Consider the following 16,181-nt stretch of genomic DNA (forward strand, 5'->3'; position numbering starts at 1 on the left):
AGGCCCTAAATTGGCAAGTGGCTATTGTAATCACACTAAATATAAAGTGCCAAATCATGCATTAGGGGGGGTTTCTTTGATTTTTTTTTGCATTTTGGGGGTGCATACATTATTTGATCTCATGGAGTCATGTCAAAAGTGTCATTTTGGTTTAAGATTCAAATTGACAAAAAGGAACTATTAGAAATGGAGTACTTTGATGATTGATCATCTAAGAGAACATAAGGAAGTGTTTCCTTGTCTATATTCAAAGATATTTCCACCTAATACTAATTGGGGACATCTTTGTCCTCTTCTTCACTTTATGTATAATAGTATGAATAAGGAATCTTTTGCTCCTCTTAGTAAGGCAAGTAGTCCTCATGACATTTGGATGTGTCCTTGAGAAGCATATGGAGATCCACGAGTCCCTCCATTACCAGAGGACATTCTACCTCTAGTCACTCCAGTTATGGTACATACAACTCCAGTTGAGATCATACCTCCTGATGGTCCTGTTGCTTCTACTGATCTAGTTCCAGCCACAGATACTCCTGATTCAATGCAGCAAGAAACACCATGTCTTCCTATTTTAGCTTCATGGGATGACTTCCTTCCAGACATTATAATGTTGTTTGTGGAGTCTTACATTGAAGATGTGGAAGACATTATTGATGACATCCATCTTCTCTTTGTTGAGGAGAATTCTTCTTCACTTGTTGTGAGGGAACACTCTAACCCTCAACCACTTGATCTTTCTTTTGCGAGTGACATGATTGTGGACACTTCTTTTTGACAATTGCAGGAGGACTCTTTTACTTCAAAGGAGACATATCAATAATTGGAGATTGTATTCCTGTTTCCTCAGGCATCATATCTTTTGAGGATTCTTCCTACTAGTTGGGGAGCATTCTCTACTACACCTATGCCACCACTTCTTCCTATAAGGAGGAACATCATTTAGTTTTCATGATGCAACTTCTTCAGTCTTCAAGGAGATTCTTTCATGGGTGTGTATTCATCATTAAGGGGAGGCTACATTGTTTCTCTTCCCATATCTTCCTACAAGGAAGATTCCTTGTCTTTGGAGTTTGATTCACTTTCATACATGGACACGTTACCTTGTTTGCCACCTTCTTTTGGGCATCCACTAGATTGGCTTGTGGCATCTACATTCATCAAGGACTTGTCAACATATGAGCAGACTTCAGAGGCAACATTGATAGCATGCTACATATGGATTCCTCATCCATCTTCCTATCCACGATAGGAAGTATACTTGCACCTATATTTGGTGTATCTTCTTCCTAAAGGGAAAAATGTCGTTTGTAGGCATTGGATATTTTTTTGTCTTCATGAAATTCTTGTAGGAGATTATTCAATATGGGGGGATACCATCATTTATTTTTTCTTATAGGGGATATATGTTTGTACATGCGTGATGTATGTCATACTAGGGGGGTCTTGATTACTCCATCCTTGCATGCATCTTGTATTTCTTCATCTCTCTTTTTGGAGGAGGTTTTTCCCATGTGGTTTTCCCTCTTTCTCCATTTTTAGAGAGATTGCATTGCATAGAATTGTATGCAGAGCATTGCATTTGTACATGGGTACCTAGCATGGCCTAGTAGCCAAGACCCACATTGCATCTTGCATTTAGCTTTGTGAGCTTAAGTGCATTCCCTTTGTTGCACTTAAGTAGGGGTGTTAGTAAGTTTACTTAGGATAATGCATTTTTATATTAGTTGTCATGTAGACACTTAGGAATATGCATAGACATATGAGTTGTCTTGTTGACAACATAGGAGTTAGCAACGTATTTGAGCACATGGTGTCTACAACATCTCTTTATGAGATACACCTATGTAAACTTATCCTCTCATCATCACACAAACTTCTATGCTCAATGGAGGATAATCCACCTTTGGTGGACATGTGTTGAGTTTTAATCCTTATCTCCTTACTGACTCCTAGTCATTCTAGTTGCCTTTATATACAAGCCACTTCTAATGTGTATTCATCTCATATCTCATATCCAATTATTTGATATCTATTCTCATTTGATCATATCTTGTCTCTCTTGAGCTTCTAGATCTTGGTGTTGAATTATTGCCCTAAGGAAAATTCTTAACTAGTATCAAAGCTATACCAAATTCTTACAAAAACAATAACATCCACACATGATAAGAACACTTTAACACTAGGATTTAACGTGGAAACCCAAATTGGGAAAAATTGCCAAGTAACATGCTACCAAATTTTCGCTCTTTTAAGGTGGGCTTGGTTAAGGGCCAACCATGCTAGAGGTTATACAACACACTATTAAATGTGACCATGTTAAAGGATTTCATCACCCTATTAGAAGTGGCCTTGTTAGAGGACTTTAAAACATTCCATTATAATGCAACCTTGATTAAATGACTTACAAAATGATTGTTACGTCAACTTTGATTAAATGATTTTGGACTAATACAATAGTTAGAATGTAATAATAGGCTTGATCTATAAAGTACAACTCACTTTGCAAATTCAAATCTTCATTCGCTCATCTACTGGTTCATTGATTGGCCTTCATTAACATCCCCATCACTGATCTATTTGGCATCCCCTAAAGCAATCACACTTCAAAAAATCTTCACACTTCATCTCTATTATTCACCTCTTCATAGCTTCTCCTTAAGATCGCCAATCAACCACAAACCAACCTTGAAACTCATTCCTTATGCCTCCTTAAATAGGCAATTTTGATCTTTTTCTGCTTAAACATCACTATTGATCTTAGGGTTATGCCAAATTCATCAAATTCTTTCATCCTTTTGTTCTCCTTCTTCTTCTAGAAACTTCTGATCAAATTCTTGCCTTTGATTGTGTAAAAAACTCTCCTCGTGCATTAAATATGCCAACTCATCAATACTTATCTTGCACATGCTTTGACTAACTCAAATTTCCAATTGTGTCAGCCTCAAAATCAAAACTTTATAAAACTATAACTCTTGTTGTCTCTTCACAATCACTATGTTCTTTTGCTCGGTCATTACTATGTAACTTGGAACACATTATGCTTTCTCACTCGATATCAACATGCTTGCTCAACCATTACTATGTTGGGTCACAACTACACTTCTTCATACATTTGCTCAACAATAATTAACTGCTCAACTTGAACTGTTTTGCTTGGCTTCTACTAAGTTTCTTAATTTTTTGCTTCAATTCCTTCATTGAATATACAATACTGATACTCAATCAGGCTTATCCTTTTGACTTGTTTTAACTTATAGCTTCATCCAAATGTCTTCTATAGTACTTCATGTAATTATTAAACAACATATTGTCCAGTCAAGGACTAAATATTCAAATGCCCATTATATTTCCATGATACTTAACACATCTCAACTCAACCTTTCACTAGGTCATTTCATGATCTCTTCTTTTCAAATCCTCTTCATCATTCAAATGATATGACACTCTATTTTGTTAGTAAACGTGTCTCTAGTAGGTTTGACACTATGTCTTACCAATAGGTTTGATATCAATGACAAAATAATAGTTGCTCCAATTACTATTTCCAACACATGTGGAGTAGGGGAACGAGTGATCAGTTGAGGCATTTTTTATCTTCAGGTGGGAGATTGTTGAGACGATGAATCCCAATAGTTGCCTTGGGTTTCCCTTCCATTTATTAGATCTCTTTAGTTGGTCATATTATGTTATATATGATGTTGCATCTATTGTAAACTCATCTTTTTCAATAATACAATTCATCTTCTCTTAGTGTGGATGTAGCCACAAGTTGTAGTGAACCATGATAAATCTCTCTATGTGTTTTTCGTCTTCTATTTTTTCTTGTTGTTCTGTATTTTTGTTTTTCACTTTCTTTGCCCTTCAAATCAACTCAAGCAATACATACATACATGTATTCTATAAATTTGTGAAGCTTGCATATATTTGACTAAAGGTTAGTTGGAAACATTTCAAATTCCATGCTATACTTGGAAATATGAAAGATGGACAAATGTTCAATAAAATTCCTACAAGAAGCCATGAATGTGAGCAATCTTCTATTTGTTGTCAACGCACCATGAATAGAAAGTCAAGTTCCTCTATACCAAATATGAAGTTTCATCATAGGGCGACATCTCTGTGTTGGCTCCTACTTTAAGAGTGGTTTTAACTACCAGGAATTTGAAGCAAAGTGCATCTAAGGGTAGCTAACTCCTATGACAGATACACTCTAATTAGAACCTGGGCCAACTATAAGGCTATACTCCTCTTCAAGCTCTGCAAAACCTAAGCGAGTAGACCTTGGATTCTTACAAATACAACCCGTACTAAATTACATTCAATAATCCACACAAAGCATACACAACCCTTGATTCTTCTTCATACATGCAATAACAAAGGTATGCAATAGCTACTAACATAACCTGTACATTCACAAGCTAAGCGAGGGTTATCCTTTCAGCTATTCAACATAAAATGGAGACTATTTTGATATTTAAATGTTTTCAACATGAAGCAATAAAGACATGCAATCTCCTAGCTAAGATCAGTGCCCTATGCATTGGGTGTTACTCAATTCAAAACATACACCATGAATTTGAATATCTATCCATCTACTTTGTAAATGAGACATCAACTTTCACAATAAATATTTTACTCATCACAATCCTTCCATGAGACATATAACCCTATCAGAATACATTAAGCATTTATGTAGTTCCTTGAATCAACATCAAAATACACAATTTCATACAATTCTAAACAAGTTGCATCTGAGATCTAGGTTCTTTGTCCTCAAATCATAGCAAGTTGCACATCTCAGAGATAGGAGACAAGATTCACCATGAAACTATAATTTGATAACTGATGCTTTGTATTTATTTCTTTGAAGTAAATACATCAAGATGTATACAATAACTTAAAATAACACTCAATAAGCTAGATTCAAAAACTCCTTCAATATTTGCTCTAGATATTACAATATGTTGTTCATATAGAAAAGAAATGTTGGAAATGGTGGAATCACAACTTAGAGATCTTGCTCAAAATGTTGGAACCAACCCTATAGAATGAGAAAAGAAGAGAATAAGTAGAAGAAAGAAGTTGGGTTAGATATGATCCTTGGTTGCAACTTTTCATCTTCATTCTTCATCTTCTGCTGAAGAAAAACCTCTCTCCTCACTCCTTAACTAAAAACCAATTTGATCCTTCATCATAGCTGCAACAAACTAGAAAATATATCTTCATATGATGAAACTCCTCTTGGAGAAAAGATTATATATGCTGCTAAAACTTAGCCCAAAATCCTATCAAATGACTTTATCAACTAAATAAAAGTGTTGGGACAATCTCCTCCAAATTTGGCCCCTACCCAGATGGCTAATTCACAAGAAAGGATTCGTAATTGCCATCATTGAACAAAAAACAACTAGAAGGAAAAATAGTTTGAGAAGACCCACTTGGAAAAATCCCTAAATAATTCTTTACCACCAACACCTACACAAATTTGGACCTAAATAATGGATATTTCACTCCGAGAGCTTTCCAATGATATATGATACTCATATGTTTGATGAAGGTTAAGGCCAAAAACCCCTCGTTGAAATACCAGGTAGATAAAATTGGATGTGCATGGATCTTTTTTAAAATGATTTATTTATAAAGTCAAAAAATTTATAATAAGAGTAATTTCAATTAAAAAACTGTTGGGCCCACTTTGAATTTCAAATTCCTTTTAATATCTCATTTGAAAATGAGAACTCAAATTTTGGTAATAAACCTCAAAATTTAGACACTAGACTTGAAATTTTGGTCAACTCATAAAGTGACATGTGCCACTCACCAATTGGCTTATCAAATCCTCATCAATGCCTAGTCACTGCTTGATGAACACATCTGGTTGGTCTGCCACATCAGTGCCATGTGGTGCTCTATGATTGGTCCTTGGATCTAACTCATCTTGCCACCTCACCAAAGTCCAACCGAGCATCCATGTCATCTGTCATGATCGCACTTCATCACAATGATGTCATCATTATCTTGTGGGATAATAAGATCATGTCATGTGTCCTCTGATGATGTTACTATATCTACACTCAGATGCTACATATCACTCTATGATTCATTAGTGTCACCATGTCATATGTCACCTAAGTGCCACATCACCAACCTGCTCACTTGGCACCCTAGACTTGGTATGCCATGTTTCATCATCATGCTTCATCGCTATGCTCTAACACCCATCTCGTGATGAAGCAAGATTTCACCACATGGTCACTCTTGTCCAATTGTCATGCTTGGTCCCACTATTACATGTCAACTCTATGCTTTGTCACTATATTGATGCCTCCATCTCGTGGGAATGTGTGAGCACAACACCTGTCCTAACTGCCCACCTCAGCCTACCTTAGGAAATGTGCCCCATTGAGATAACTAACTTGTCTTAGACTACCATGTCATCTCTTAGTTGGCCACCACATTCAATCAAAATATACTCCTCACTTCTCATTTGGAAAGTCAATCTCTCCATGAGCCTTGAGTCCCACACATACATAGCCTTCTTTGTCTATAAAGCCTATGGCTTTAAGATACCAATATTGCATGTGTTGGTTCATAAAAACACATGAGATATCCACTTTGTAGGCAATGTGGGATAAACCAACCTAAGATCTTTTAAGTATAAAAATACAACTACCAAATAAAACATTGATTTTCTCAATGTGGATAAAATGCTTAGCACAATGGATCACATGATCACAAATGCAATGGATGCTCTAATTTACTAACTTATCTTTTATCAACTCAAACCCTAGAAGGGAACTTTGTTATTTAGAAGATTTATGAACCAATCTACTGCCTTTTGACTTGGAGTTTTGAACATTCCAAATTTTTGGGTTCTCTATCCACTACCAATCAGATCAGGCTATGTGCTATTACAAATAGGCTGAGGTAATCCATTAAGTTGGTGATAGAAACTATTGTAAATTGGCAAGGATTTTCACTGCAACCATCTTGGTTGTTTGCCAGATTCTTAAAATGCATCTTGAATACTTGCAAACTTAGAGGATAGTACAAGCATGGGAATTGGATCCTTAGATTAATTATGTGGCCTCCTTGTTGGGCACTTTAATTACCTCACACGTTGTTACCTAAAAAAAACCAATGAATCCAGTCTACAATTATTTGCATGAGACTTGGTAAAGTTTTTAAACAAGTTGTATGCATTCAAATTTTCTTCCCTCACACTTTGCACCACAACTAACAGATTACTTTGCTTGGAATGCAATATCAATCCATATATTCATCAGACTTTATAAATTGTGGATTGGGAAAAGTTTGTTACAGTCACGGTTGAAGCAATGCACCACTTCCTGGCTTTGGCTTCACCAAGACATACACCCCTCCTATGCACATGCTAGGCTAAGGGAAACCATTCTAGACCGGTAATAGGATTCACTCATCCATCTTTAATCTCTACTCTTTCAACATTAACATATATATATATATATCAGATTTTACACAAATTTTTGCGAGATTAATGGGAGCAATCCATTTATTTTCCATGTGCTCACACGAGAAAACTGGGAGGGTCACATAACCAATAGAGGCATAGAACTTTTTCTTCAATCAAAATGTAGGATATGCAAAATTTTGCTAGAACAATGGTAACCCCTTTTCATTCCATAGATCTTCAACATTGATGGGTCAAAATGATCTAAATTATAACTCGAATTGGTGTGTTTATAAACTCACACATATTCCATGTGCATATGTTCCTAGACAAATGCCTTCCTAACATTACTAAACAGATGATTGCAGTGACTAAGAGGCAATTGAAAACAATCTACTTACCTCTTGCTATTTATGTTAACCACTTACCCATCTCATGGGATTTTACTAACAAGTAATACCTTTTACAAGCTACATATCTTCGACTAGGAACTCCTTTATGGTCATGATAGAACTCCATTACATTGACTATAAACATAGAGCACCTTTACTGATAGAGAAATGCCTAAGCAATTATAATTTTATGAAGCATTAGTGTGCCCAACATCCTCATTGATTTTCCATATTAATGTACATCTCACGTGGACCAACACCTTTAACACCAAGTATTATACACAAGTAACCTCTACCTTAAAACATCATGCTTCAAATTGAGAACATCATAAGAGATCTATACTGTTAACATCTCCCTATAATTACACATCACTTTTCTAGCTAATAGAAATATCTTGTGAAGGAACAAGCTAGATGATGATTATTTAAAATCCATTTGGCTCAAATAGAAATGTTGAATGGGCGTATGGAACCTTGAGCCTTTGCAAACTAATACATGTAAGTACAAACATTATGCCTCAACCATCAGCATCTTATGTCAAAAATCAATGCTTCTAACCAATTCAAATTGACATCAAGTAACCATAATATCTCATTATTTTAATGTGATATCTTGACGAGAAGAGTCGAGTCTCAAGGTGGCTTGACTTAAAAAAACTCAAACTTAAACAAAAAAAATTGTCATACTAATCCACTGAGCTCATTTTCATGATTAGATTCAACTATTATCACTAATTCACTTTTTAAAACTCATTTTTTATCTTTTTTGAAACTTGTCAATTTCATGTTGAGAGGTCATCAAACTAGCCTTTAAAATGACAAAATCAAATAACCAGGCCCTGAAACTTTACATTCATAATCTCTTGCCCACATAATCTCTCACTACAAAATCTCATCTTATGATGACATTAGGGTCAAAAGTTATTAACTATCAAAGTTTCTCTTTCAAAACTGACCCTGCAAACAACATGTTATAAACAAATAATTACATTTGGTTTTTGCTTTGAAAATAGGTCAAATGAATGGTTGGGGAAAAGAAATGTGGGATATTGGTAGACTTTCATATGGAGAGTATGAGTGTGCAATTTCATCTTATAACAAGTAAATGGGCATGATTGGCAAGCATGCAAAGTTGACCTCTGGGGATTATAGAACTAGACAATCTATCAAAACAACAATTTTTGCATATGGAATGGCCTTGGGAAAGTGTGCAAACAGATTGGTGGAAACTTGCAAGCTAACACACTTGGAGTATTTTTAGAGTAGAAAATTATGGTATAACTACTTTAGATTCATCAATCACAAGATCAAAGTTATGAGGTCTCAAACAGGCCTTCAAATCAATCTACAAATTTGAACACTAGTAAAAACTTAGAAATTGCCTACAAAATTATGTTTGAAAACTAATTAAATGGATTTATCAAGAGCTCAAATCTGAAATATAACATCTCTCTAACCCCTAGAATGAAATGGAAAAATAATTTCTTCATTTTGGTCAACTGGGCCAAAATTATGATCAGTCAAACCAAGCTTCTAGGATAAATGGGCAAAGTGCAAAAATTATGACAGATAAAAACCCAACTTTGAGGAACTCAAAATCCTATCAAAACATATTGAAATGACTTGAAATCTTAAACCAAGTTTCTATGATATGCTTACTAAGCATTCCCAAAGTGGCAGGTCATGACATTTAACTGGGTGCATGATATTCAAATGCAAACTAGGCTTCTGAACATTGTTTAACACTGGCAAAAATGCAGATTTCTTAAATGCTCAAAATGATACTTCATAAAATGATTCAAAATCATAACCCATCATCATGGGATACATGCATTCTCTGAATGAAAGGTGAGGAATACCTAAAACGCATCATAGGCCTCGAATTGACAGTTGGGCACGTATGCATGAAAAGTATTTATAGGGGTTAAACTTTTAGTGAAATTCACAAATAAGTACTCAAAATTAGTTTACAATTTTGAGTCCTAACAATGGCTATGTCTAAGGATGCATGTCCCTTGCGAGCATGGTGGGAATTCAGATCTCTGGAAGAAGTAGACCACTCCAAAAAATCTCTTTGAGCAACACTTTATTGAAAGCAAGAAATCTACTCCTAACTGTATAAATGATGACCTCAAGCTATTGAAACTTTAACAAAACTCCTTACCTCTGTCATAGACCTGATTTTCATTTCTTTCTTCCTAAGGTAAGTTGAAAATATCACTTCCATCAGTTTCACCAATCATGTCCACATCCTCATTTAGGTCATTTGGAAAACTATAATCAAACTTTTCACTTTCATAATGCATATACAAATTGGAAATAACTTCAACATCATGTTTACTATGAAAAGATCAAACTAGAAATAACTTCAACATCATGGTCACTATGAAAAGATGGATCAACATGCTTAAACAAATCAAAACTAGACTGGGAATTTTCTTCGTTACAGATCTCATGCATGCTATCAAGCTTAAATAAAAAAACATTATATTCAACTTCGTGAAGGAGGTCACACAAACCTTTAGTTTGCAAATCTTATGTGTAACTAGTTGACATTCAAATGAGCAATTAGATTTGTATTCACAAATGTCATCAATATCAATGTCTGAAACTAATCCAAGGTTCTCCAATGTTTGTTCACAACCAAACAATGGATTAGAAATCACATGAAAGTTGTCACTACTACACCCACTACAAGGTGCTGACTAATTTATATCACAATCCATATCATGAAGTTCATTAGCATCCACACAAAATGCAACATCAACCTCAAGACCACTTCCATCATGAGAAAACGAATAATTTGATTTTTCACTACAAATAGACATTTCATCATCATTTAAATTACAATTATGCAACCCATGTTCATCCATGTATTTCAAAAAGAAGATTTACAATACCATGCAAAGCTCCTTTATAACATTGGGAGAAAGGATGGGTTGATCAACATCAATGTCCTTATCATACAATGGGTTAGCAAATACCTTAAAGTCATCTCCAATACCATTGTCATAAACACTTTCAACACATGAGGAAGACTCAGAATCAATGCTACATGAAAATGCAATGGCTACTTCACCAATTAAACATGTGGAATATAAATTAACATAATTTTCATTACCTCCTTCACAATAACTAATAGGCAATTACCACCAATCGTGTTTTAACTCATCACTAGGTGTTGATGTACTTTAATTTGAAACCAAAACATGTTGAAAGTTACAACTACCTATTATAGGAGATGCATCACACAAGGAAAAACATGGACTATGTTTTCTTGCGACTTTACTACATGTTTAAAATTATTCAACCAATGATTCGAAATTATAAATCTCATATATGACCTCATGATGTTCCTCTACAAAGTTTGATGAATCATCCTTATGTATGATGCATTCACCTATCACTTCCTTATCCTCATATTCTATAGACAAATCTTCTTCAAAGTTTTCAACTACAAACTGATTTGTGTAATGTATAAATAGAATTTCATTTTCAGACTTAGAAGAAGAGCTCATACCTTCACTTATATAAGAGTAATTACTTCCAACATCACTCTCTTCTTCCCACGTTGCAACATCTTAGGTTCTTTATCCTATAATAAGTAGCTCATCTTCCCATCAAATGCATCAAAGTAAATGACTACACATACTTGGTCATTGGGTTTGCAATTTTCAAGGATTTCATTTAAAGCTTTTCCAAATCAGATGCTAAAATTAGGAACCAATTCTTCACTTCCAATCCTAATTTGTAACAACCTAGTAGATGAATCATGTCCACTTACCTTCTCACCAAATTTCATCATGAAGGTTGAATAAAACTCACCCCAAGAAGATATCAAACATGCTGGCAAAAAAGAAAACCACTCTCAAGCATCAGCCCTCAAAGTCTAAACAAAAAAGTTCATGTGAACATCTCCATGAGCAATCTCAAAGTCATCCATCAAGTCACTAAACATTTAAACATGATGACTTGCTGAATCATGTAGTTTCCCACATAATTTTGGCAATTTCTCTCTAGTTTTGGAATAACATTGGGGAAATCATGGATGCCATCAAAACACAATCTCATATACCTTTTAGTAGAAATATATCTACAAACACCACTAGTGGGATGCCTACCAAGTGAAATAAAATCTGACATACTCCACAAACTTAACATTCATTCACCAAAACAACTCTCAAACTTATAACTTGTAGTAGATCTATAAATTTCTCTACTAAAATTTCATATTAGCATACTCCAAGAATCATACAAAATGTTGAAATTAAATCTCTAATGAAGTATGCAACAAAAACTTAATGGTTCTCCTACTTTGTACTGAAATCGCTTAATAGAGAACACATCTTTGTATAACTTATTTTCATGAAAAGATAAATTTCATGAAAATGAAAATACTTCAAATATCTGATGGCTTAAAACTACTTCTCTACTTGACATGGAAACAAATCAAATGATCTCACCAAAACCTCTCATGGAATTCACAATGTAGAGCCACCACCACTTCATGAAGAGGACATCACTTCTTAGAATGAGACTTCAAATATTTTAACCTTTGTTTCAGCATATCACAACACAAAAAGTCAATAAATTCTTTCAAACATTATCATGAGCATGCAACCAATTCTTCAAACATGCCTTATATTTGTTGTAGATTGATCATAATTATATACTACATTGATGCACAAATCCTCACTCAAAGTCACCATTTCACACTTGTGAACATATGTTTGAAGAACATTTTAAACACAATCCAAGTTACCCAAAAAGTGCATCAAATGAAGATAATATTTCAAATGGCATCTATGGTTTTATGCATATTTGACAAGATTGAACATTGCCATTCTTGACTCTACAAAGTTCTTGCTATTATGAACAAGGTAATAACTGGTAGTCATGAATTTTTATTAAGGAAATGGAAAACACATTCATAATCTTACTACTATAACAACTTTCTTTATGCCTTCATTCTTGTTGTATTGATTCTCCTTTTAGATTCTCAAGGTGTGTCTACTAGAATAATTCAACACAAGTCACCAGTAGAGTCACCGTTTTGTTGGCTTTTGATTTAACAATGGTTTTAACTACCACAAAGTTGAAACAAAATGCATATAAGGGTAGCTAACTCCTATTATGGTTACACTCTGATTAGAACCTAAGCCAATTATAAGGCTATACTCATTCTCTTTAGGCTCTGTAAAACTTAAGTAGGTATACCTTGGATTCTTACAAATAAAACTAGTACTAAAACATATTCAAGAATCCACACAAAGTAGATACAACCCTTGATTCTTCTTCACTCATGCAATGACAAAGGTATGAAATAGATAGTAACATAACCTATGCATCCACAAGCTAAGTGGGGGTTATCCTTTTAGCTCTTCAACATAAAAGGGAAAAATATTTTGACACTTAAATGTTTTTAGCATAACCCTAATATGAAATAATGAAGACATGCAATATCCCATATGAGATTAGTTCCCTGTCCATTGGGTGTTACTCAAATCAAAACATACATCATGAATTTGAAGATTTATCCATCTACTTTCTAAATAAGACATCAACTTTTACAATAAATCTTTTGCTCATCACAATCCTTCCATGAGACATACAACATTGTCAAGATAAAGAATTTACTTGATTCCTTGAATCAAAAAAAAAAAAACATAATGGAATAAAACTCTAAACAAGTTGCAACTGAGATCTAGGTTCTTTGTCCTCAAATCACAAGCTGCACAGCTTGGAGATAGGAAACAAGATTCACCTTGAAACTATAATTTGATAATTGTTGCTTTGTATTTATTTATTTGAAGTAAATATATCAAGATGTATACAATAACTCAAAATAACACTAAACAAGCTAGATTTGAAAACTAATCCTTCACTATTTGCTCTAGATATTACAATATGTTGCTCATATATAAAAGAAATGCTAGAAATGGTGGAATCAAAACTTAGAGATCTTGCTTAGAATGTTGGAGCTAACCCTACAGAAAGAGAAAAGAAGAAAATAAGTAGAAGAAAGAAATTGGGTCAGATCTGATCCTTGGTTGCCACTTGTCATCTTCAATCTTCATCTTTTTCTGAAGGAAAACCTTTCTCATCTCTCCTTAACTGAAAACCATTCTAAGCCTTCATCGTAGTTGCAACAAACTAGAAAATATCTCTTCAAATGATGAAAACTGCTCTTGGAGAAAAGACCAAATATGTTGCTAAAACTTATCCCAAAATCTCACCAAATGACTTTATCAACAAAATAGAAGTGTTAGGACAATCTTCTCCAAATTTGGCCACTACCCAGATGGTGGATTCACAAGAAAGGATCTACAACTACCATCATTGAACAACAAACAACTAGAAGGGAAAATAGTTGGAGAAGACTTACTTGGAAAAATCCTTGAATAGCTCTTTACCGTCAAAACTAGCACAAATCAAGACCTCAAAAAATGAATACTTTTCTCCAAGAGCTTTCCAACGATATATGATACTCATATGTTTGATGAAGGTTAAAGCCAAAAACCCTTCATTAAAAAACTAGGTAGATAAAATTGGAAGTGCAGGGCTCTTTTAAAAAAATTGATTTATTATAAAGTTAGAAACTTTATAATAAGAGTAATTTCAATTTTAAAAATGTGGGGCCCACTCTGAATTTCAAATTCCTTTTAATATCTCATTTGAAAATGGGCACTCAAATTTTGCTAATAAACCTCAAAATTTAGACCTTAGACTTGAAATTCACTTGGTTTGTTTGTGGCCAACCCTAGTCAACTCAACCAGTGACATGTGTCACTCGCCGATTGGCTTATCAAATCCTTTTCAATACCTAGTCATTGCCCAATCAACACCTTTGGTCGGTCCACCACATCACTACCACATGGCGCTCTCTGATTGGTCCTCAAATCTAACTCATCTCACCACCTCGCTAGAGTCCACCCAAGCATCCATGCCTAGTGTCATGATAGCACTTCATCGCAATGATGTCACCATTGCCTTGTGGGATAATGAGATCACACCATGTGTCCTCTTCTGATGTCACTGTATTTATATCTGTACTCAAATGCCATGTGTTGCTCTGTGATTCATCATTGTCGCCATGTCATCTGTCACCTAAGTGCCACATCACTAACTTGTTCACCTGGCACCCTAGACCCACCATGCCACATGTCATCATCACGCTTCATCTCCATGCTCTAACACCCATCTCACGATGAAGCTAGATTTTTCCATGTGGCTGCCCTTGTCCAATCATCATGCTCAATCTTGCCACCACGTGTCACCTATGCATTCTGTAGCTATATTAATACCCCCATCTTGTAAGAATACGTGAGTGTGACACTTTTCTTGATCACCCACCTCATCCTACCTTGGAAAATGTCCCACATGGATGGATCTAACTCAACTCAAACTACCATGTCATCTCTTAGTTGGCCACCACATTCAGTCAAAATATACTCCTCATTTGGCAAGTCAATCTCTCCGTGAGGGTCACACACAATCATGAGATCCTTTGTCTATAAAGGTGTGGCTTTAAGATACCAATGTTGTGTGTGTTGGTTCATAAAAACACATTATATATCCACTCTGTAAGAAATGTGGGATAAACCAACCTAAGGTCTTTTAAGGATAAAAACACAAGTACCAAATAAAATATTGGTTTCTTCAAAGTGGATAAAATGCTTAGCACAATGGATCGCACGATCACAGGTGTAATGGATGCTTTGATTTACTATCTTTTTGTTTATTGACATAAACCCTGGAAGGGCACTTTGACTTTTCAAGAGATCTATGAACCAATCTATCACCTTTTGACTTGGAGTTCTGAATATTCCATATTTTTGGGTTCTCCATCCACTACTAATTAGATTAGGCTATGTGTTATTACAAATAGGTTGAAGGAATCCATTAAGTTAACATTATAAATTATTGCAAATTGGTAAGGATTTTCATTGCAACCATCTTGGATGTTTTCTAGATTATGAAAATGCACCTTGAATACTTGTAGACTTAGACGATAGTACAAGCATGCGAATTGGATCCTCATATTAGTTATGTGGCCTCCTTGTTTGGCTTTACACCTCATTTTACATGTTGTTATCCAAAAAAAAAACCAATGAATCCAATCTATTGTTATTTGCATGAGACTTGGTAGCCTTTTCAAATAGGTTCTATGTGTTCAAATTTTCGTCCCTCTCACTTTGCATCACAGACAATAGATTGCTTCACCTAGAATGCAATATTGATCCATGTATTCATCAAACTTTACAAATTTTGATAGGGGCAAAGTTAGTTACAATCATGGCTAAATCGATGCACCACTTCTTGGCCCTAACTTCACCAAGACATACACCCCTCCTATGCAT

Source organism: Cupressus sempervirens, chromosome 11 (genome assembly GCF_028749045.1).
Source record: "Cupressus sempervirens isolate cs-2001-9-10 chromosome 11, ASM2874904v1, whole genome shotgun sequence".
In the NCBI taxonomy this organism is placed as follows: Eukaryota; Viridiplantae; Streptophyta; class Pinopsida; order Cupressales; family Cupressaceae; genus Cupressus; species Cupressus sempervirens.